Source organism: Microcebus murinus, chromosome X, assembly GCF_040939455.1.
Source record: "Microcebus murinus isolate Inina chromosome X, M.murinus_Inina_mat1.0, whole genome shotgun sequence".
In the NCBI taxonomy this organism is placed as follows: domain Eukaryota; kingdom Metazoa; phylum Chordata; class Mammalia; order Primates; family Cheirogaleidae; genus Microcebus; species Microcebus murinus.
In genome coordinates, this window is record NC_134136.1 from 32,128,484 (window position 1) to 32,154,025 (window position 25,542).

The 25,542-nt window shown below is 40.0% G+C and overlaps 1 long non-coding RNA gene and 1 pseudogene across 1 annotated transcript in view; one reads left to right on the plus strand and one right to left on the minus strand.

Annotated features, from left to right (window-relative positions):
* The window catches only part of LOC105884193 (uncharacterized), an 85,364-nt gene that overhangs the window by 23,759 nt on the left and 36,063 nt on the right, over positions 1 to 25,542 (minus strand). The gene's annotated exons all lie outside the window — the stretch shown is intronic.
* On the plus strand, positions 20,507 to 21,369 carry LOC105884192 (translation machinery-associated protein 16 pseudogene; annotated as a pseudogene).

Below are 25,542 nucleotides of genomic sequence, written 5' to 3' on the forward strand. Positions count from 1 at the left end.
GTACGGACCAATCAAAACTCCCCTGTACGAACCAAATCAGAACTAAGCAAGTTTCAATCCATCATTTGCATGAGAACCTTTGATGTAAAATCCAGCTTTTACTTTGTTTGCTGGAGTGCACCTTGTTTTATCATTGTGTGCATATTATTTGGAACACCCAGTTCTTCAGTATAGATCCTGACTTGTTATAGGGGCTAAGTTAATACACAGCGAAACAGCTATAAGTCAAGTACACCTCAAATTGTACTGTGACTTTTGGGAAACCTGTGTCTCTTTAACTTGGCAGTTCAGGTACTGACCAATCAGAGCTCCCCTGTACCAACCAATAGGAACTAAGCAAGTTTCAATCCTTCATTTGCATTAGAATCTTTGATGTAAAACCCAGCTTTCATTTGGTTTGCAGGAGTGCACCTTGTTTTACCACTGTGTGCATATTATTTGGAACACCCAGTTCTTCAGTATAGATCCTGACTTGTTATAGGGGCTAAGTTAATACACAGCGAAACAGCTATAAGTCAAGTACACCTCAAATTGTACTGTGACTTTTGGGAAACCTGTGTCTCTTTAACTTGGCAGTTCAGGTACTGACCAAACAAAGCTCCCCTGTACCAACCAATAGGAACTAAGCAAGTTTCAATCCTTCCTTTGCATTAGAATCTTTGATGTAAAACCCAGCTTTCATTTGGTTTGCAGGAGTGCACCTTGTTTTACCACTGTGTGCATATTATTTGGAACACCCAGTTCTTCAGTATGGATCCTGACTAGTTATAGGGGCTAAGTTAATACACAGCGAAACAGCTATAAGTCAAGTACACCTCAAATTTTACTGTGACTTTTGGAAAACCTGCATCTCTTTAACTTGGCAGTTCAGCTGTACTGACCAATCAGAGCTCCACTCTACCAACCAATCAGAACTAAGCAAGTTTCAATCCTTCATTTGCATAAAAACTTTTCCTGTAAAACCCAGCTCTCATTTTGGTTTAATTGTTGTGTGCATACTATTTAAAACAACCAATCCTTCAATATGGATCCTGACTGGTTATTTATCCTAAGTTAATAAACAGCTAAAGAAGCCATAAGCCTGATACACCTGAAGCTGCAATGTGAGTTTTGTAAAACCTGCATCTTTTTAAGTTGTGGGTTAAACCGTACAGACCAATCAAAACTCCCCTGTACCAACCAATTAGAAGTACACAAGTTTCAATCCATCATTTGCATGAGAATCTTTGATGTAAAACCCAGCTTTCATTTTGTTTGCTGGAATGCACCTTGTTTTACCACTGTGTGCATATTATTTGGAACACCCAGTTCTTCAGTATGGATCCTGACTAGTTATAGGGGCTAAGTTAATACACAGCGAAACAGCTATAAGTCAAGTACACCTCAAATTGTACTGTGACTTTTGGGAAACCTGCGTCTCTTTAACTTGGCAGTTCAGCTGTACTGACCAATCAGAGCTCCACTCTACCAACCAATCAGAACTAAGCTCCTTTTAATCCTTCATTTGCATGAGAACCTTTGATGTAAAACCCAGCTCTCATTTTGGTTGCTGGAATGCACCTTATTTTACTGCTGTGTACATACTATTTAAAACAGCCAGTCCTTCAATAGGGATCCTGACTCCGTATCTAGGCAAAGCTAACATGCAGCCAAGCAGCCATAAGCCCAGTACACATCAAGCTGCATTGTGAGTTTTGGAAAACCTGCATCTTTTCACCTTGGGGGTTAAGCTGTACTGACCAATCAGAACTCTCCTGTACCAACCAATCAGAACTAAGCAAGTTTCAATCCTTCATTTGCATAAGCATCTTTGCTGTAAACACTGGTCTCATTTTCTTTGCTCGAGTGTAACTTGTTTTAATGCTGTGTGCATATTATTTGCCACAGCCAGTTCTTCAGTATGGATCATGACTAGTATAGGGGCCAAATTAATACACAGGCAAACAGCCACACGTCAAGTATACCTCAAGTAGTACTGTGACTTTTGGAAAACTTGCATCTATAACTTGGCAGTTCAGCTGTACCCACCAATCAGAACTAAGCACGTTTCAATCCTTCATTTACATAAGAACCTTTGATGTAAAACCAAGCTCTCATTTGGGTTGCTGGAGTGCACCTTATTTTACTGCTGTGTACATACTATTTAAAACAACCAGTCCTTCAGTAGGGATCCTGACTTGGTATCTAGGCTAAGCTAATATGCAGCCAAGCAGCTATAAGCCAAGTATACATCAAGCTGCATTGTGCGTTTTGGAAAACCTGCATCGTTTTACCTCGGAAGTTAAACTGTACTGACCAATCAGAACTCCCCTGTACCAACCAATGAGAACTAAGCAAGTTTCAATCCTTCATTTACATAGGTATCTTTAATGTAAAAACCAGCTCTCATTTTGTTTGCTGGAGTGTACCTTGTTTTAATGCTTTGTGCATATTATTTGCCACAGCCAGTTCTTCAGTATGAATCCTCACTAGTATAGGGGCCAAGTTAATACACAGCCAAACAGCCATACGTCAAGTACACCTCAAATAGTGCTGTGACTTTTGGAAAATCTGCATCTCTTTAACTTGGCAGTTCAGCTGTACTGACTAATCAGAAATCCCCTGTACCAACCATTCAGAACTAAGGAAGTTTCAATCCTTCATTTGCATAAGAACCTTTGATGTAACACCCAGCTCTCATTTTGGTTGCTGGCGCGCACCTTGTTTTACTGCTGCATGCATAGTACTTAAAACAGCCAGTCCTTCAGTAGGGATCCTGACTCGGTATCTAGGATAAGCTAATATGCAGCCAACCAGCCATAAGCCCAGTACACATCAAGCTGCATTGTGAGTTTTGTAAAACCTCCATCTTTTTACCTTGGGGGTTAAACTGTACTGACCAATCAGAACTCCCCTGTACCAACCAATGAGAACTAAGCACGTTTCAATCCTTCATTTGCATAAGTATCGTTGCTGTAAAAACAACTTTCATTTTCTTTGCTGGAGTGCACCTTGTTTTACCACTGTGTGCATATTATTTGGAACACCCAGTTCTTCAAGATCAGTAGTTTGGGGCCAAGTTAATACACAGCCAAACAGCCAGAAGTCAAGTGCACCTCAAATTGTACTGTGACTTTTGGAAAACCTGCATCTTTTTAACTTGGCAGTTCAGCTGTACTGACCAATCAGAACTCCCCTGTACCAACCAATCAGACCTAAGCAGGTTTCAATCCTTCATTTGCATAAAAACTTTTACTGTAAAACCCAGTTCTCATGTTGGTTGCTGGAGTCCACCTTGTTTTATTGCTGTGTGCAAACTATTTAAAACAACCAATCCTTCTATGTGGATCCTGACTGCTTATTTGGCATAAGTTAATACACAGCTAAAAAAGCCATAAGCCGGATACACCTCTAGCTGTATTGTGAGTTTTGTAAATCCTGCATCTTTTTAAGTGGTGGGTTAAACCGTACGGACCAATCAAAACTCCCCTGTACCAACCAATCAGAACTAAGTGAGTTTCAATCCTTCATTTGCATGAGAACCTTTGATGTAAAACCCATCTTTCATTTTGTTTGCTGGAGTGCACCTTGATTTACCACTGTGTGCATATTATTTGGAACACCCCATTCTTCATTATGGATCCTAACTAGTATAGGGGCTAAGTTAATACACAGCGAAATAACCATAAGTCAAGTACACCTCAAATTGTACTGTGACTTTTGGAAAACCTGCGTCTCTTTAACTTGGCAGTTCAGCTGTACTGACCAATCAGAACTCCCCTGTACCAACCAATCAGACTTAAGCAAGTTTCAATCCTTCATTTGCATAAAAACCTTTCCTGTAAAACCCAGCTCTCATTTGGTTGCTGGAGCCCACCTTGTTTTATTGCTGTGTGCATACTATTTAAAACAACCAATCCTTCAATATGGATCCTGACTGGTTATTTACCCTAAGTTAATACACAGCTAAAGCAGCCATAAGCCTGGTACACCTCAAGCTGCATTGTGAGTTTTGTAAAACCTGCATCTTTTTAAGGGGGGAGGGGGTTAAACAGTACAGACCAATCAGAACTCCTCTGTATCAACCAGTCAGAACTAAGCAACTTTCATCCCTTCATTTGCATAAGAACCTTTGCTGTAAAATCAAGCTCTCATTTTGTTACTAGAACACACCTTGTTTTACCGCTGTTTGCATACTATTTCCAACAGGCAGTGATTCCATATGGATCCTGACTGCTTATCTGGGCCAAGGTAATGCACATGCATAGCCAAAGAGCCATAAACCCTGTATACCTCAAACTGCGCTGTGAGTTTTGGAAAACCTACATCTTTTTAACTTGCAGGGTTCAGCTCTACTGATGAATCAGAACTCCCTTAGTACCAACCAATCAGACTTAAGCAGATTTCAATCCTTCATTTGCATAAAAACCTTTGATGTAAAACCCAGCTCTCTTTGTTGGAGCCCACCTTGTTTTACCACTGTGTGCATACTATTTAAAGCAGCCAGTCCTTCAATATGGATCCCAGCTGGTTATCTAGGCCAAGTTAATACATAGCCAAGTAGCCATAAGTCCAATACACCTCAACCTCCATTGTCAGTTTTGTAAAACCTGCATCTTTTTACCTTGGGGGTTAAGCTGTATGGACCAATCAGAACTAAGCAATGTTCAATCCTTCATTTGCATAAGAACTTTTGCTGTAAAATGCAGTTCTCATTTTGTTTGCTGGAGTGCACTTTGTTTTACTGCTGTATGTATATTATTTGCAACAGCCAGTCCTTCACTATGGATCCTGAGTGCTTATAGGGGCCAAGTTAATACATAGCCAAACAACCATAAGCCACGTACACTTCAAGCTACATTGTGAGTTTTGGAAAACCTACATCTCTTTAAACTTGCAGGGTTCAGGTCTACTGACCAATCAGAACTCCCCTGTATCAACCAATCATAACTAAGCCAGTTTCAATCCTTCATTGCATAAGAACTTTTGTTGTAAAACCCAGTTCTCATTTTGTTGGCTGGAGTGCACCTTGTGTTACCATTGTGTGCATACTATTGAAAGCAGCCAGTCCTTCAATATGGATCCTGACTCTGTATCTAGGCCAAGTTAATACATAGCCATGCAGCCATAAGCCTAATACACCTCAAACTGTACTGGGAGTTCTGGAAAACCTGCATCTCTTTAAATTGGTGGTTCGGATGTACTGACCAATCAGAACTCCCCTGTATCAACCAATCAGAACTAAGTCAGTTTCAATCCTTCATTTGCATAAGAACCTTTGATGTAAAACCCAGCTCTCATTTTGTTTGCTGGAGTGCACCTTGTTTTACCGCTGTGTGCATACTATTTACAATAGCCAGTCCCTCAATATGGATCCTGACTGGTTATCTGGGCCATGTTAATATACAGTCAAGCACTCATAAGCTGAGTACATCTCAAACTGTACTGTGAGTTGGAAAACCTGCATCTTTTTAACTTTGGGACTTTCAGAGCTCACCTGAACCAACCAATCAGAGTTCACCTCCCTCAGCCAATCAGAGCTCAGCTTTAATAACAAATCACAATTAAGGAGTTTTCAAAGCTTGATTTGCATAGACTCACCATTTTGGGAAGCTGAGCAAGTTCCTTAGCTATATAACCCAACCACCACTTTGCCTCTGGAGTGCTTCTTGTTTGACCACTGTTTGTATACTGTTTGCTGTAGTAAAGTCTCTTTCCTCCACATTTCATTTTAGAGAACTTTTGTGCACAACACTTACCAGTTTTTCAGATGTAATCATTCTGTACATAGGTTCATTAACCCTTTAAGTGAGGTATCACTTTTTTGCCCATTTTATAAACATTGCAGAGTTTGGTAATGGTGGTACGTTGGTGCTGCCTTGTGACAGAAGCCTGAATTGCAGCTTAAATATCACTGAGTAGGAAGGTGGGAGGGTGTGGCCGTGGCTCAAGCCCACCCTATAAAGCTTTCTGGAAGTTTGGGTGAAACCAATGCATTCCCAATGTTCATGTTTACTGATGGCCTCCAGACAGGAAGTTCAATCTCTTACTGTCTATAGAGCAAACCTTTACATGAGAGGAATAAAAAGATTTATTTTTATATTTATGCTTTTAGACTTATGGATAAATAGCCATAGACCTATAATTTTTATAACACACATTTACTCCTATTGTGACCGTCTTTTCCTATAAATATATTTCTATAACACTTTTTGATTACTTCCCAACAAAATTTTAATATGTTTAATATGGACTTGCTCTTTCATCATATAATGCCCTAAACTTTACTTCCCCGGTACCTTAGTTGTGAAAATTCTGTTCCCTTACATGGTTTCTATTAATATTACAGATATTAGTATTCTTAACACTCAGCTATTTTATATGCAAAGATCTTTTAAAACATTTCTCTGTAAGTTCCTGAAATGTCCTTTCTAAACAATGGAAATTATAAAAATTTTTATTGACATAATAAATTCAAGATACTGTTACTCTGAGCGTAGGAACTCATAGCATGGATTGAAAAAGTATGCTCAACACAAAATATTAAAATAGTTTTATTGAAAGAAATTTTATTTTACTCTACCAAGCGAGGGAAGGGTGGGATACAACAGAAAGAGAAGTTTCAGCAGGGAGGATAAGGAGTTCAAGGTTTCTATTGGGCATAAAGGGGGGGGGGTTATTCCTGCAAGCCGATAGCAGAAGATGGCTGTGAAGCACCTGTGTCTGTTTTTCCTTTTTCTTCCTCTATTCTGTGAGGCTGGCTCACCAGGGTCCTTAGAATGTGGTCTGTCCAGAGTTGGGGTTGGCCCAAGGCCCCCTCCCTTTATCTGCTCAATTCTTTTCAAGTGCTTTGTAAACAAAACTCTGCAGGTGGACAACCTTAAAGACAGCAACTTGAGCCACAGGTGCTTAAACAAGGGCCTAGGATCTTTCTCTTCAAAGGAGCAATTATGTCCTCTTTTTTCTTTCTGTTAGTTTCTTTTTCTCTGTTAGATAGTGAAAGGTGGCCTTACTAATAACCTATCTAACAGAGGAAAATGACCTAACAGAAAGTCAGGGAAATAAACTCATAGCACATTATTGTCCCTTTGACAAGGAAACTCACAACACAACTGCCTTTTGCTTGTTTAATTAAAAACCTGTGGCCTAACCCATTATCTCCAAGCGTTCTTTCTTAGCCATGAAGAACCCTAAGCAAACAATAGTACAGTAGGGTTGCCAGCTCTCTGCCTCAGTTCCTACCAAAAAAGCAGATTTCAAGGACGTCAATAACCCATCTTCACAGAAAAAGAAAATGATACAAAGAACTCTGTGAAATCTCACAGCTACTTCTGTTATCAGTCTGTTGAAGCAAAGAAAAGGGGCATTTTTACCCTTTGAACACAGCAAATAACTTTCCTCAGCTGCCCCAGCACTACCTTCTACATTTTCTTCAGTGTCTCTCCCTCCCTGACTCTCTCTCTCTCTCTCTCTCTCTCTCCCCCCACCAACCATCTCTATTTTTTTTTTTTTTGAGACAGAGTCTCACTCCATTGCCCAGGCTAGAGTGTCATGGCATCAGCCTAGCTCACAGCAATCTCAAACTCCTGGACTCAAGTGATCCTCCTGCCTCAGCCTCTTGAGTAGCTGGGACTACAGTGCATGCCACCATGCCCGGCTATGTAACCATCTATTCTTGTAGACAGAATTAGGTAAGGTTCCCCTGGAAACCTCAAAAAATGAACTGTATATGTAATTCTCTAACAAAAGACAATTTGATGTAACAAATACTGATGCAGGACTTCACTCATAGTCTCACAGTTCATGGGAATGCTGGGGACCCCCTAACTCCTCCATCATTTAAACTGCACTTTGTCTCCATCTCAATCATTTCTTCATCTATATTCTTTCTTTATTTTCTATTATTTCCAAATCCCTTGCAACGATCCTGCCTTGGGACCTATTTTGCTGGGAGAGTAGCTAACTCTCAGCAATTGTTTTGTTCCAGTGGTTACTTTTATATTAAATCCTTAACTATACTACTTAATACACTTGATATGAAATTAAGTCTTACTGATGAATAGAGAAATGGTCGAATGATATAAACAGATAATTCACATTAAAAAATATAAATACAAATTAAACTTTCAAAAATATACCAAATTACCATAGCTAAAGGAATGCAAATTAATACCCTAGGCTTTCATGCTTAGTGAGAAAGGAAAATTGCTGAAAAATATGTATAATATGATAACTTTGGGAAAAAATATATGTAAATGAACATGTTTTGTGTAATATAGTAATGTGTAGAGCCATGGCTGCCCCTTAATAAATGTGTGTGACCCTGTAGTAGTGAGTTACCCTTAGTGAACCTGACCTCACTCATCTATAAAATGGGCATAATAACATTTACTTCAGAAGCCCATTATGAGGAGAAATGAGCAAACCTACAGAAAATATGTGATACATGACACTTCAATAAATATTTGTATGGTCTCCCCTGTGAGCTCCCTTCCACAAGAGATGGATTAAATATGAACATCTCGGCCGGGCGTGGTGGCTCACGCCTGTAATCCTAGCACTTTGGGAGGCCGAGGCGGGTGGATTGCTCAAGGTCAGGAGTTCGAAACCAGCCTGAGCGAGACCCCGTCTCTACCAAAAATAGAAATAAATTAATTGACCAACTAAAAATATATATACAAAAAACTAGCCGGGCATGGTGGCGCGTGCCTGTAGTCCCAGCTACTCGGGAGGCTGAGGCAGTAGGATCGCTGAGCCCCGGATATTGAGGTTGCTGTGAGCCAGGCTAATGCCACGGCACTCACTCTAGCCTGGGCAACAAAGTGAGACTCTGTCTCAAAAAAAAAAAAAAAAAAAAAAAAAAAAAAAAAAAATAAATATGAACATCTCACAGATATCAATTGGATTTGAACCATCAGGAAAAGAAATGTATACATATTTATATACTGTATAAATATATATATATATATATATATATATATATATATTGGCGCCATTTCTTTGTAGGGTGAGATGCCTGAAGATGGTGAAAATGAGGAAGTAAATTATTTCCTTCTTAATTTTCATTTGATGTCCTTCCTTACCAACTTCTTTTACCTTTTATTTGGACCCTGGACTAACAGCCTGCCACTGAGACCCAGAGAGGAGACAGTAAAGAATGACAGAGCATGGAGATGGGTCTGCTGTATAACACACTAAAATTAGGGGACCTGGACCCCAATACCAGATCTCTCTTTGTGTGCAGGACCATGGAGAGCCACTTCCCCTATGCTGGCCTCAGCCTTTACATAGGAAAATATTGCATATTGCAATGGTTAGGGACATGGGCTTTCAAGTCATTAAAGTGAGGAGAAAATTTGGGCACATTTTAATCACCGTTTTCTTTTCTTTTCTTTCTTTCTTTTTTTTTTTGAGTCAAAGTCTCACTCTGTTGCCCAGGCTAGAGTGCCGTGGCATCAGCCTAGCTCACAGCAACCTCAAACTCCTAGGCTCAAGCGATCCTACTGCCTCAGCCTCCCAAGTAGCTGGGACTACAGGCCTGAGCCACCATGCCCGGCTAATTTTTTCTATATATTTTTAGTTGTCCAGCTAATTTCTTTCTATTTTTTAGTAGAGACGGGGTCTCGCTCTTGCTCAGGCTGGTTTCGAACTCCTGACCTTGAGTGATCCGCCTGCCTCGGCATCCCAGAGTGCTAGGATTACAACCCAGCCTTAATCACTGTTTTCATGATTCTTAGGAAATAAGTCTCCAGATAAATGAAACCTATATGAAATATATGTGTGGGAGTAACTACACAAAAATGATATGGTCTTCAAAATTAATGAGTGTTGAGGCTGGTTATTATTTATCTTTGGACTTGACTATGCTTTCTACATAATGAATTAGTATGGATATCCTTTGAAGTCAGAATTAAAATTCATTAAAAGATTTGTTAGGAAATATTTCACATGTACAAAAATTATAGAATGTAAGATTTCTATGTACTCACGTTGGCATATATAATATTACATATGCAATTAAAACTCACATTGAAGTCTAATGTAATTTAAATCCTCCTTTTTTCTCAGAGGTAACCAATATGCAGAAATTAGGTTTTACATTTTTAAGACATTTCTCTGTAATTTTATTGCATACGTATATATTTGTAAGTGACGTATGCTATTTTTTGTGGCATGGTTTTATCTGTAAATGACTCGCTACCTCATGGAAAAAGGAAGGAAGAAACATGAGGAGAACAAATACACAATCATGTCTCATCGCTGGGACCTGCCATATATGCCTCCTTGTCATGTACACTCTTTCAGACTTACTGAAATAGACACGCTTATTCTCTTAGTTTATGTGCTGTTGGGAGCATGAATATCATCAGCAGATTGTATTTTCAAACCTTTTTTGCCAGATGTGTTCTAAGTCTTAGAGTTTCCCTAGAGCCAACTGGCCTAAAACAATGTCTCAATGTGTCCTCATATAAAACATATTCCCATTTGTCTAGGTTGAATTTTCTGTTTTCTATTCTCACTCTAACTCCTCTAGGCCTGTCGTCTACATCCAGAACCTAACTTGAAGTATGCTGGCGAAAGAAGACAGGGATTGTGTGCTTTAGTTTTCATGTGTCCAGATCACTAACCAAATCCCATTTAGAACTCGATCTGATTTTGTATTGCAAGTGCTGGGCATGTGTAGATTTTCCCTCATTTTTATTATTTTTAATAGCACAGGTAAGTCATTTCACAGGTGTTTTGATTCACATGTGTCGATTGCTCCTGGGTCCCTGAACTGAATGGGACTGTGACTCAACTTTTCCCCCCACACCCTGCTGCTGTGTTAGGATTCTCCCCCTCTGGCAGCTGTGGCGCTGAGCCCTGGGCGATTTCATGCAGCCCCTGCCCCTTTCCCTCCCCTGTGGCAGTCATTGCTTGGTTAAGCAGCTAGGTATACAGATGATCCTGCTGTCAATCCAAGGGGCTTCATTTGGAACAGTGCAGAGAGAAGCATGTTGTCAAACTACTTTCATCTCATGACTTCACTAAAGTCCCAGGATGTGGAGACATCATCTGACTGCTGAATGTAAAGTTCATTGGAGAGACATGCTTGCCCTTCCCCTGGGTGTCTGTAATTTCCCTGAAGCTGCCCAGTTGGGACTGTCACGTGGGGAAAGTCACACGTTAGCTCTGGGACTGCCTTAGTACCTCGTTCCCTTGGCTGAAGCTGAGTCACCTCCCTGTGGGAATGGGTGGTGATAGTTATCCTAATTATTATTTTCACTTCCAAAACCAACACACTTTTGTTGTAGATAAAATGGAAAAGTTAGGAAAGCCAAACAAATATTTCATTAGAAACCATTAAAAGGCTACTGCTTATGTAGAAGCACCGCTAACCTTTGATTATATATACAGTCATGCCTGGCTTAACAATGGGAATGTGTTCTGAGAAATGCATCCTTAGGGGATTTCATGATTGTGCAAACACAATAGAGTGTACTTGCACGAACCTAGGTGATATAGCCTACTCCACACCTAGGCTATATGGTATGGCCCATTGCTCCTAGGCTACAAACCTGTACGGCATGTTACTATATTGAATATGGTAGGCAATTGCAACACGATGGTAGGTATTAGTATATCTAATCATATATAAACACAGAAAAGGTACAGTACAAATATGGTATAAAAGATAAAAACTGGTATACCTATTGGGGGCACTGACCATGAATGGAGCTTGAAGGACCGGAAGTTGCTCTGAGTGAGTGGTGAGTGACGATGAAGGCCTAGGACATTACTGTAGACTTTATAGATACTGTACACTTAGGCTATGCTAAACTTACACAAAATATTGTTTCTTCTATAATAAATTCACCATAGCTTACTATAACTTTTTTACTTTATAAACCTTTCGATTTTTTAACTTTTTGACTTTTTTGTAATAACACTTAGCTTACAACACAAACACACTGAAAATCTGTAGCAAAGTATTTTCTTTCTGGTCAGGTGTGGTGGCTCATGCCTGTAATCCTACCACTCCGGGAGGCTGAGGCGGGAGGATCGTTCAAGGTCAGGAGTTCAAGAGCAGCCTGAGCAAGAGCGAGACACCGTCTCCACTAAAAATAGAAAAAAAAAATAGCCAGACAGCTAAAATATATGTATAGAAAAAATTATCTGGGCATGGTGGTGCATGCCTGTAGTCCCAGCTACTCAGGAGGCTGAGGCAGGAAGATCACTTGAGCCCAGGAGTTTGAGGTTGCTGTCAGCAAGGCTGACACCACGGCACTTTAGCCTGGGCAACAGAGCAAGACTCTGTCTCAAAAAAATATTTTCTTTCTTTACATCCTTATTATATAACCTTTTCTCTATTACATTTTTCACTTTTTAATGTTTTTTATTAAAAACTAACACACAATAGCCTCTAAGACTACACAGCCTCAGGATCATCAATATCACTGTCTTCCACCTCCACATCTTGTTCCCACTGGAAGGTCTTAATGGGAAATAACACATTGTCATCTCCTAGGATAACAATGCCTTCCTTAGGAATACCCCCTGTAGGGCCTTCCTGAGCATTTTACAGCTAACATTTTTTATAAGTATAATAGAAAGAGTACATTCTAAAATACCGATAAAATGTATAGTATAAACATACATAAACCAGTAGCATAGTCCTTTATTATCATTATCAAGTATGATGCACTGTACATAATTGTATGCACTATACTTTTATACGACTGGCAGTGCCGTAGATTACATATCAGCATTACCACAAACACAGGAAGAATGCGTCACCCTAGGATGGTTACAATGGCTATGAAGTCACTAGGCAATAGAAATTTTTCAGTTTCATGATAATCTTGAAATTAGCAAGATAATTACCATCATATATGTGGTTCATCATTGACTGAAATGTTATGTGACGCATGGCTGTATATTGTTTTCATAAATTGTACTATGCAAATATAACCATGCATATTTAAGGATGGAGTGAGATGATCTTCTGCTTAGCACTGTACAAACTGTTTTTTTCCACACACATCAATATGAATGGCAGTCTATGCCAACCAATATAAATTCACATAATAATAAAAATGGCAATATGTTAACACTGATAAAAAAAAAGGATAATATTTATTGCCACCTTCTTCATTTCCAGACACTGCTGTTCATGCTGACCCTATATTTACTCATTTCAACCTCCTCACAACCTATGAGGAGGAGCTAATGTTGCCTGACTTTAAACATAAGGGAACTGAGGCACAGTGAGGGCAGAGCCAGCAAGTGGTGACACTTAGATCTGAACACAGCCTGTGTGGTTCCCAAGTCCCTACATATAGCCAGAATGTGCTACTGCCTCTCATATGATAAGAAGACCAACCTTACTGTCATCAGGGCACAGCACATTAAAACAAATTAAGGTTCCACGTTTCTTCTTAGTTAAGTAAGCAGAAATTTAAAATATTGATAGCAATTTGTGTGGTTTAGAATTTGGAAGAAATATGACCGGTAATGCTGTACAAAGTGCTCTCCCAAAATCTTGGCTCTCTTCCTGTACCTCAGGGATGTTCCAGTTCTATGATACAATGAATAGCTTTCCTATGGTTGGCAACACAGACTCGTCCACCTACTTATGTTTCACAGGCATTTTAAATTTTTGTATAATTGCAAGATAAATAATGCTTATTATTGTCAAAAATGGATGACATCTTTAAAAAAACAATACCCAAATCCTACCACTCAAAGGTAAGCCCTTGTAATTTCACCTACATTACATTCTTCCACAAGTTTTCTTTTGCACTATTTATATATTTCTGTAAGTATGCATGCATGCATTTATATATTTACATACAGAAGATACATCTTGAATTTAGTTTTGTTACTTGTTTTACTCACTGTATTGGGTTGAATTGTGTCCCCCAAAAAATGTTGCAATCCTAACCCCTGCCATACCTTGTCAGTGGGGTCTGTGCAGATGTAATTAAGCTAAAAGATCTCAAGATGTGATTATTTAATGACTGACATCTTTATAAGAGAAAGGAGAGGGCTATTTGACACACACAGAGAAGAAGACCTGTGAAGAGGAAGGCAGAGATTGGAGAGATGCTGCCATAAACCAAGTAAAGCAAGAGCTACCAGAAGCTGGAAGAGGAAGGGAAAGATTCTCACCTTGAGACTTTGAAGGGAGTGTGGACCTGCCTACACCTTGGTTCTGTACTTCTGGCCTTAGTTTCCCACTTATGAACTGGGAAATAATAAATTTCTATAATTGGTTATGGCAGCCCTAGGAAACTAACACATTCACTAACAACATATCACATTGTCATTGCTTGTGAATAAACATTAGTCTATAGCCTACTTTCTCATGTCTAAAGTGATACTAATGCCAATAAGATATCTAAAAATCAATAAAGATGACTAAAATTTATTACATACCATATGAGTTTATGTATTGTCATTCAGTGCTCATAGCACTCTCACAAGATAGAAACTGTGGCTAATCCCCATTTCATAGATGAGAAACTGAGGGACAGAGGGAAGGAGGACTCTGCCCAAGACTGCACAGTTAGGGAGTGGGACAGCTTGGATTTGTGTCGGCTACCTCATCTCCAGAAACTGTCAAACATTTGTTGTTAGGCGAAAGAAGCAGTCTGCACAAGCATGCATATTTTAGGAGGTCATTGAAAGAAATGCTCATCATGTTAATATATTTATACAAAAAACTGGACCTAGCTGCCGGAGCCAGCCGGCGACGTGCGGCACCTGGAGTTAGGGGGCGAGGCTGAGAAATGAAGAGACAATAAAAAGATGGGGACAGGAGGATGGAGTCCTTGGTGACTGCCATGCCTCGTTTATTTCAGTTGCTATATTTATACAGATAAGAACAAAGGAGAAGTGAAATGCATTGGAACAGGTGGTACATGTCTTCATTAAACCAGAAAGCAAAACAGTTCTTGTTTTTTCTCAACCATGCATCACTTTGATAGCCCCTTTCTCTGCTTAAGCAGTTTTCTAATCTACAACTTAACTTTCTTCTGATATCAATAAAGCTACAAATACTCAACTATGATCACTCAGACAGTTCAAGGAAAAGAGCACCCAAGTGTAATTAACAATTCTGGGAAAGGAGTGTGCAGGGCCTCGGGGGGGCTATAAGCTATGAGGGCTGTGTGCACAGGATTACTTCAGTGGCCTTCTATAACTGCTACTGCTATCTCCAGCACCCTCCGTGAGCTAGAAGAAAGGTCAAGAATGTCAGAGCTCTGAGTCAAAGCGCCAGGTGCTATGTCTCAAGGACCCCAGTGTTCCGGGCAGCAACCGCACTTTAACTCTCCCGTGTCCGGGACAGCTCCCAACACCTAGCAACAAAAAGGTGGCTTGAGACCTTGGCAAGACAATGATCATTGGATCATTGCAATCCCGGGACTGAAGCCATAGTGCAGTGCAATAAGGAGTCAGTGGGAGCTGAAGAATGTTAACAGAGAATATAGGAAACTCTTTTTGGTACTTTGAATTTGAAAGGGAAGAGAGAGACTTACAGATAGACACAAGGATATTTATAGAGAAAAGGATCCTGTGGCTAAATGGAGATAAAAAGTTCACAGAGGAATTTTTTTTCAAATCTTCAATTCCTTTAAAGCTGAGCAAATTTGCAAGTTCATGTGAAAAAGCCATCTCATCTCAGATTTAAGCTGTGAAGTTGCCCATATATTCATTTCCCTTCTGACTTATTTATTTATTTTATCTTATTTGCCTTTTATTTTATTGGGAGAATATGTGACACCTCCAGTGCAATAATAGGGGTTTGATCTCAATATATATTTAGTTATAAGTAAATGAAAGAATGGACAATTGTGGAAAGAAATGTTAGTAACAGTTGGATTTTTTTCGCTCAGGGAAGAAGCCATAGTTGAAATCCTGGTGTGATTGTGACTGAATAATGCCTGATCTGAGGACCCTACATTGGTGACTGCAGGATGGCTCCAGAATTTTCCTATAAATATATTAACATATCAAGCAGTCCAGGAGCAGCCATTAGGCAAATACCAAACCTTGCTTCCCTGGTGAGATCTGTCACTGAGCTCACCAGATAAGTTCAAAGACACCCGTCTTCCCTACATGGGGAACTAGATTTGAATCTGATCAGAGGCATGATGTTGAACAGCTCTTATGAGATTATAAAACACTCAAGAGTGTAGACAAGCTTCTGTCTCTAAAACCTGGAACTCAAGGGATATCACAGAGAGATTTGCTTCCCTTGTCTAGAAGCCTGTGTTCTCATTAGGAGAAAAAATGAGAAATAACTTTTCACAATGCCTCGTTAGTCCTGAGGCTCAGCCAGCCCTTGCTGCTGTGTCCCAACATTTCAAGGGCCATTGAAGTCCCACTCCATGCCATATACTCTGAACAGGTTTTCTCATGTACCCTCTGGGCAGCTCTGTAAGGATGGTGTGGTCAGTCCCACTTCACAGATGACCAAGCGCAGGCTCACAGAGCCTAAGTCACCTCCCCAGATAAGTGGCAGGATTGCAATGAGGTTCCAACCCTCGCCCTCCCTAGGGGGCCCTCAGCAGCCTCCCCTTTGGAAGATGGGCTTCCAGGGCTTGAGAAATGATCAGATCACACTCCCCTGCTATTGCGGCCCCACAGGGCCTCACTCAACAGCCCTCTGGGTGATGAAGATGACAGAAAAGATAAAATCCTGGCCTTTGTGCCAAGAGACCTGGGTGCAGGGTCCCAGGAGGTGGTTGATCCCTTAAGGGGTGAGTGGGCTCAGGCAGAAGCTCAGGTGTTGCCCTTGGGATGGGTGAGTCAGAGGAAGCAAAGTAACATGTACTGACCTACTGTAAGCAAATATACTTTAAATTTCATCTCCTTTAATCCTAACAGCTATTTTCCTTTAATCCTTGCAGCCACCACTATGACCATTATTCAGGTCAGGGCGTTAGGTCTGCGGGAGGGTAAAAAGCTGGCAAGGAGTTGGCTAAGGGCAGAGAGTGGGAAGAGGATTGCAGCTAGTAACCAAATTGTGACCAGGAACTGTTCCCTGCTGGGAACATACATTAGTAAAAAGTTCCTAGTAACCTTTAACTGACACAGAGCTCATTACAATCGAATTAACATAACATGGGTGGAGCTTCATGGAGAATTTTGGAAAATACATATGTACCCAAAGGGAAACTGTTATATAACCTACCCTGTGATGTAACCTGTCCTGTGACCTGTTATATGACACCAACATGTACTCACGCCCCAAAAGTGGGAAATGGAAACCAATCCTGCTAGAGGAAAGGTGGGACAAACTAGTGGATTTATAAAAGGCAGCATGTGTTCAGCCTCAGGTGCCTTTCTCTGCTCCTGGAGACTGACCCATTGCAATCTCTCTGGAGGGTATTTTCACTTTGTGTACCTTCCTTCCTTCCTTTCATTCTTTCTTTTGTGTGATAAACTGTTGGTATAAAATTGCTCTGTGTTTGTGATCACTCAGTCATGGGCTCGACTCAATACAACTACTCATTCTTGAAACTGGGAAATGGGGGACCAGTGAACATTCACACAGACGAATCTAATGAGGGTGCTGCTTTTAGGGGAGTTTATGTAAATCAGGGAGACACCTTTGAAATCTCCTGGGCAGCTTCCAACTCTGGAATCCTCTAAAGATTTATCATTTTCTCTTGATGCCTCCAGGGCTCTGAATGCTACAATCTCCCTCCAGGCTGACAGTAAGTCTTCCCCACGGTGTTGTATAACATTTTTTCTTTTTAAATTCTGACCTGTTTAACTTTAAAGTCACATTATTGAAATTTAAAACACTTTCTAAATGAAAATAACACTAAAAACTTGCTAACACTAAGGAGAAAACACAAACTACATCTCGGATAGTGGGTTATTTTCCATGATTTGTGATCCACATTCTGTAACAACATGACAGGCAACCATTTTACACAGAGTAATCTCATTAAAATATAATAAATATGTGAAAATACACCAAAACCACAAGTGCAAATAAGGCGCAACTATAAATTCCAAAAATAACATTAAATGGAAAAGATAAGTTGCAAACAGAAGTTAGCACTGTAATTCCACTTTTGGAAAACACTGTGTGTAGGTGTATATATTCACATACACCTCACCTACAGGGACACGTCTGGAGAGTATGCACGATTCTGTTCACAACAAAAACATCTGGGTCCGAGGGTAGGAGTCAGGCCAATGCAAGATGCAGATTAATTTCAATTCATAAAGATACCTTCATATATTAGTTGAAATTATGTATTCAGGAAAGAAAGCATTTTGATAAATGCTTATGAACAGAATGACAAAGGTAATGTGCAATGTATTCATTAATTTTAAAATACATACATTATTCAATTTTATGGAGAAACAAAGTGAACACAAATTGAATTGATAATGTGTGGGTGTTTCCGTTTCATTTAACTTCAGCAGCTGAATGAACACAAGTGCAGCTTTACCTTCAATTCAGGAAGAGGATGGAACCAATCCCAGTTTTAGATAGCCCAGGAAATCATGGATATAGAGGACTTACTACCATGAGCCAAATAAATCCAGAAAACTCTGATACCTTCTTGCAGCCAAAATCCCAACTTCCTCCCTCTTGCTGAGCCCCCTGGTCTGAGAGGCTCAACGCTGCAATCCTGGATACGGCCACCAGATGGCATCAGTCTCTATTTTGGTTTTTCTTTTTTATTAAAAAGGAGTATATTTTGTAAAGTGTAACAAAGAAGTTGGAATGGTATATTAACTATGTTAACAATTCTGTTCGGTAAAACTTACATGTATATTAAAGCAGTTCCATTTGCTGCTCACCCCAAATGTACACTGCATTCACTGATCTAAATCTTCCCTAATAAGTGTAGGTTCCGCTGTCCACACTGTAGAGGAGTCCCTCCCAGGGAATAGGGCCTTCACCTTCCACTACCCACCCCATACAGGCTTCCCAGACCTTCTCCCACCCCCTCTCAGTCATCCCCACTCTAGGACGCTGGACACAGCTGCCCTGACCCTACTCTGATGTCCCCATCCCCTCTCAGTCACTTCTTACCTGCCCTGTACTGCCCTAAGTCTTATGGCTACTACCAAGGTACATAGAACTGTCTAGTGTTTAATCCTATGCATGCCCAAGTATATGGATTTAGTCTTCTTTTACACTGTGAACACATGTGAATCTAAAAGAGACAATATTTCAAGACGGATCCTGAGTGGCTAACTAGGCCTAAATTTAAAACAGAGACAAGCAGCGACTGACCGACTAGAAGACACACACATACTCTGAGTTCTGGAAAATCCACATCATTTTAACTTTGGGACTTCAGAGTTCACATGAACCAACCAATCAGAGCCCACTGCCTCAGCCAATCAGGTCTCAGCACATTGGCTAATCAGGGCACAGCTGTATTGACCAATCAGAACTCAGCTGTATCAACCAATCAGAACTAAGCAAGTTTCAATCCTTCATTTGCATTAACTGACCAAATTGAAAAGCTGGGCAAGAACTTTTGCTGTACAACCCAGCCCTCGTTTTGTTCTCTGGAGGGCACCTTGTTTTACTGTTGTTTGCATACTATTTACTTAATAAAGCCTCTTTCCTCCAAATTTATTTTTGGAGAACTTGTGTCCACTACACTTATGGGTTTTTCAGACAGAATCATTCTGTACATAGGTTCATACACTGGGTTTTAAGGGAGGTATCATATTTTTGCTCATTGTATACACCTCTTTATGGAGTTCAATATTGTGGGTACATTGATGCCCCCTCGTGACAGAAGCCTGAATTGCAGCTTGAACATCACTGAGCGGGAAGGTGGGAGGGAGGGGCTGTGGCTCAAGCCCACCCTACAGGGCTTTCTGGAAGTTTGAGTGGAAACGAAGGCACTCCCTGTGTTCAGGAATAGTGACAGCCTCCACACAGAAACTTCAGTTTCTTACTATGCTTAATAGAAACCTGTAGGTAAGAGGAATAAAAGATCATTTAGATTTTTATGATTTGAGGCTTCTTGATAAATATCGATATACCTATAATTTTTATAACCCATGTTTGCCCTGGTTATGACCATCATTCAATGTAAATACATTTCTATAAAATATTTTGAATTACTTCACTAGAAAAAAATTTAATATTTTTCATATGGACCTGGTCTTTCATCATATGATGCTCTAAACTTTTTTTTTTGAAACAGTCTCACTCTGTTACCTGGGCTAGAGTCCTGTGGCGTCAGCCTAGCTTACAGCAACCTCAAACTCCCGGGCTCAAATGATCCTCCTGCCTCAGCCTCCTAGGTAGCTGGGACTACAGGCACATGGCACCATGCCTGGCTAATCTTTTATATATGTATATTTTTAGTTGTCTGACTAATTTCTTTCTATTTTTAGTAGAGACGGGATCTCACTCTTCGGGAGGCTGGCTTCGAACTCCTGACCTCGCGATCCTCCCGCCTCTGGGGCCCAGAGTGCTAGGATTACAGGCGTGAGCCACCGCGCCCGGCCTGATGCTCTAAATTTATTTCTCCACTAGGGGTCCCACGTGTGTTCCGGCCCCGCTACTCGGGGGAGGTGCCGGCGCTGCGATTAGTGAGCCTGCCCAGGTCCAGAGTGCTGAGGTGTTCTGTGGCCGCAAAGACATCACCATGCCTAAAGCACCAAAGGAAAAAAGTGCAGGACCGAAAATAAAGGTCATCCATCCGCATGGTAGAAAAGCAGCTAAAATGACAAGAGAGGCCCACAAACAAGAAAAGAAGGAAAAATTGAAGAAGGAAAAGGCCTTGCGTCTCAACCTTATTGGTGAAAAACTCAAGTGGTTTCAAAATCATCTTGATCCCCCAAAAGTGAGATATTCAAAGAAAGATGCTTGTGAATTAATTGAAAGGTATTTAAATCGATTCAGCAGTGAGCTGGAGCAGATCGAGTTACAGAACAGCATCAAAGGCAGGCGGGGAAGGCGGCACTGTTCCCGGGAGACAGTCATCAAGCAGACGATGGAGCGTGAGCGGCAGCAGTATGAAGGTTATGGCCTCGAAATTCCAGACATCGTGAATCCGAGTAATCTGAAAACTTTTAGGGAATGGAATTTTGATCTGAAGAAATTGCCAAACATCACAATGAGAAAAATTTGTGCTGATGACGCATTTCCCAAGAAGTGCAAGAAGAAAACTATTATAACGGTAGACGAAGACTTTCGGGCTTTGGAACGAAACGATGAATCAAGTGACTCAGATGAGGAAATGACTGCAGTGGCCTAATTGTATTTCCTTGAATTGAAAACTTACAGGTTTGAGACCTGTAAGTTACACTAATTGATTATTGTACATAATAATGTTGAGATGCAACATTGTTGAGAATTTGTTATTTAGTTCATTTTTGTACATGATGAGAGTCCCATTTGCAGTTTCAAACATGGTGTTAGGATTTTTATTTAGAAATGAAGATTGCTTTTTCTTTACATTAAATTGATAAAATAGAAGTGATCTGCAAAAACTGTTTAATCTGAATTTTGGGGGTGAGGAGCAATATGAGTGAAGACAAAAAATGTTTTACTTTTTTTCTCATGTGTATTTAGGATTATGTAACCTGATATTTTAGAAAATGGACAGTAACCTGTTTTCTGAAAGGTTCCTGTGGATACTTCTTGAGCTGTGATGACAGCAAAATTGTCTTTCAGCAATTGTGTCACACTAATTCTCCTCTTAAACATTAAGCCTATTTTCTTTTATTATAAAATAAGGGGGAAATGGGATATGGAATTTGCATACATTTATGGAGTGCACATTATTATTTTCTAAGCCAGAGTTAAATGGTAAAAACAACAAACTGATTATTGATCTCCCAAAAAAATACACTTTATTTCATCCATTACCTTAGTTATGAAAATTCAATTCCCTTACCATGATTTCCATTATTATAGACATTAGTACACTTAACCCTCAGTGCCTATATATACAAATATCTTTTTTTAATTCTTTTTTTTAATTATATAATCTTTACATATTTTTTTCTTTTTTTTATATTCTACAAGGCTTCTGGAAATATATATACAAATATCTTTTTAAACATTTTTTATAAGTTCCTTAAGTGTCCTCCCCAAACCCTGGAAACTAAAATTTTTTATTAACATAATGAATCAAAATACTATTACTAATTTATATTCCTAACATCACAGTAAGAAAGTTCCTGTTTCTGCACACTTTAGAAAACTACGAATAGTAGCTAATCTCATAGGCAAAACTCATCCTTCCATTTTGTCTTCATAATAGCTCATTTTGTTGCCTACCAAGAATTCCATCCTATGGATGTGACATAATCAATTTTCATAACCCCATGTTTTCCAGAGTGTTCTGATCTTCCCTATTATCTACATTGTGTAGATGGCATCTTTTCAGAGTTTCTGCCCTGCTGAAGGGCACACTTCAGGGCTTAGTTCAAGTGGCTGTTTCCACTGGTGAGCTGAGTGTGTCCTCCTGGAGCCCAGCAATGGTCTCATGAGAATTCCAGTATTGTGATCACACAACATGGTCAATATATGAGTGTGTATGTAAGCGTGTGGGTGCGTGTCACTCAACACACAGCATTTCCCTCTGCTTCCTTCTGACTTTCCATGGCATTGTGTCCCCTTGGGTCTCCTCCCCTAAATTCAGGTTGTGAACAGAAGTTCTCCAAAAAGGAATTTAGAAGAAAGAGACTTTACTCCAGTGACCAGTTTGCAAATGAGGAAGATACAGAATTCAATATAAAACAAAGGTGCTGGCCCAGAGAACAGGAGGGTTTGTCCTTCAGATCAACTTATGCAATTGAAGGATTGCAACTTGCTTAGTTCTGATTGGTCGATGCTTGCTAAGTTCTGATTCCTTGATGTAGGTAACAGGCTACTGGGTGATTCACGCAGCATAAACAGGAAGAGGCAGCTATGATAGTCCCAAAGTTAAGCAGAGGTGCGGGTTCTCCCGGAACTTAACTGAGTACCTGTGTGACCTCTAGTCAGCAAATGGCTGTTTGGCTCTAGTTTTAATTCAGGCCCAGTCTGCAACTCAGAATTCATCTTGAGGGATTGGCTCTTTCAAGTTTCACAAGGCTCAGAAGTAAAAGAAGAGAATTATCAGAATGGCAGTCCGTAAACTAGATCCTTATCTGCGTCCTTATCTACACCCTGAAGATAAACTGATGCAAGGTAAATGGTTGGTGCAAAGGGTGCGCACCTATGGAGCCCTCTGATAAGTATTGCCACACTGACACCCATAAAAGTAGTGTCATTTAGACTCCCCAAGAGAAGTTATGTAAGAAAACACACAGGGGAGTGAAGGAAGTAATAATGCTGGCATCCTGGCACAGAGAGAATGACCTGGATTTTGATGTGGCCCCACTCTCAAGCCATTGCCACAATTGGAAGATGAGAAAATAATCAGAGGAAAATCCAATTTTACACAAGTGAAACCCAACGTAAGATACAGGTTGGAGTTAGAAGAGAAAGGTTTCTGCTTGGAGGAACATAGGAGAGAGTCAGCAGGGCTGGGATACAGCTATAATTTTATATAAATTACATGTTTATATAAAACATGCATTATGTCACGAGGCGGGTGGATTGCTCAAGGTCAGGAGTTCGAAACCAGCCTGAACAAGAGCAAGACCCCATCTCTACTATAAATAGAAAGAAATTAATTGGCTAACTAAAAAAATATATATATATATATACAAAATTAGCCGGTCATGGTGGCGCATGCCAGGTACTCGGGAGGCTGAGGCAGGAGGATCACTTGAGCCCAGGAGTTTGAGGTTGCTGTGAGCTAGGCTGATGTCACGGCACTCTAGCCTGGACAATAGAGTGAGACCCTGTCTCAAAAACAAACAAACAAACAAATAAATAAAACATGCATTATGGCCTTTGTATGAAAATTTGATCATTACTATGGTACAACAGAAGCCCAGGACCATATGATATTTTTAACGGCTTGCTTACAATTTACAGACAACAAAATACATGCATTTTAAAGGTCAAATTTTATGATTTTTAGTAAATATATAGAGTTGTGCCACCATCTCTGTGATCGAGTTTCAGATATTTCCATCACCCAACGAAGTCCAAAGGTGCTTGAACACAGTGAAACCTGAACACACTCCCAAACCCAGGAACCACACATATGCTTTATGTCCTGTGGATCTGCCTATTCTAGACATTTTCTATAAATGGGATCATACTCTATTTGGTCTCTTGCATCTGACTTCCTTCATCTCTTTTTTTTTAACATCATCTTTTATTATATTACAGTCAATAAATATACTTTTATATATGAAATCATTATAGACTTCATATTTTAAGGCACTAAATCTCCAAAGTTAAGGAACCTATTATTATACTTTGCTCTCTAATTTCTTTTTTCCTTTTTTTTCTCTTCATGCTGCAGTAGTGCACTATGCTCTTGAATTTCAAACACCAGAACATGAGAAGGAAAACTACCGACTTAGTTTTGAATTTGCGAGTTTACATTTAGTAGAATAATTAAGTACCTTCAGAAATCTCAAGTAAGAAATTAATAGGCCAGAGGCCTAACTAATATTCCTGACATGGTTTGCTTATCACTTGGTTTATTCTTATAGGTTTGCCTTTTTATTTACAAATCTGAGTGACAGTTCTAGCTTTAGAGGGTACAATCGAGCTAACAGACGGGACACATCTGCTCACTCTCTGGAACTCTGCATGTGTATCTTGCTTTAAGCTGCTAATCATTCACATCTTGAGCCTCTTACTGAGCAGAGCGTGTTTATCTGTGCACGCACCGTTTCTCTTTCTGCTGGGATGACTTCCTTCATTTCACGTAATGTTTTCAAGGTTCATCCGTGTTGCAGCATATATCAGTACTTCATTCCTTTTCATTGCTGATTAATACACCATATTCGACCCATTCATCAATTGATACTGGTGGCATGTGCCACCAAGCCACCAAGCCATGATCTGGGTTGTTTCTACTCTTTGGCTATTATGAATGAGAATTCTGCGTACACTCAGATACAAGTTGTTAGCTGTTATGTAGACATATGTTTTTGTTTCTTTTGGCAGCGTACCTAGGAGTGGTATGGCTGGGTCATCTAGTAACTGCTATTAGCCATTTGAGGAATGGCCAGACAACTCTTGTAGGCCTGACAGTCAGGAGTACAGGCTTAATCTGTTGTTTTTCTCATGAATAGACTGGCTTTAGGGGTTTTGAGAAAGAATATCACAGAGTTGAAGTGTCCTTCTTATCACATCATGTCTGCGTTTAAAGAACACTCTCAGGATGTCACTGGTGATCACTTTCATCACTTGATTAAGGTGCTGTTTGCCAAGTTTCTCCACTGTGCAGCAACTATTTTCTATCCCTACACCCTGTTCTTTAGAAGTGAGTCACTAAGTCAGCCCTGCCCTTAGGGGGCTTAAACTTCACTTCCTGAAGTGCCAGTAGCCACATATATTATTTAGAATTATTTGATCAAGACAATTTTCTTCTCTCACCGGTTTCTTTATCAATACAAACATGTACTTATATTAGCATGCATTCATGTGCACTTTAACTTTACAGTTGGGATATTTTACTGAAT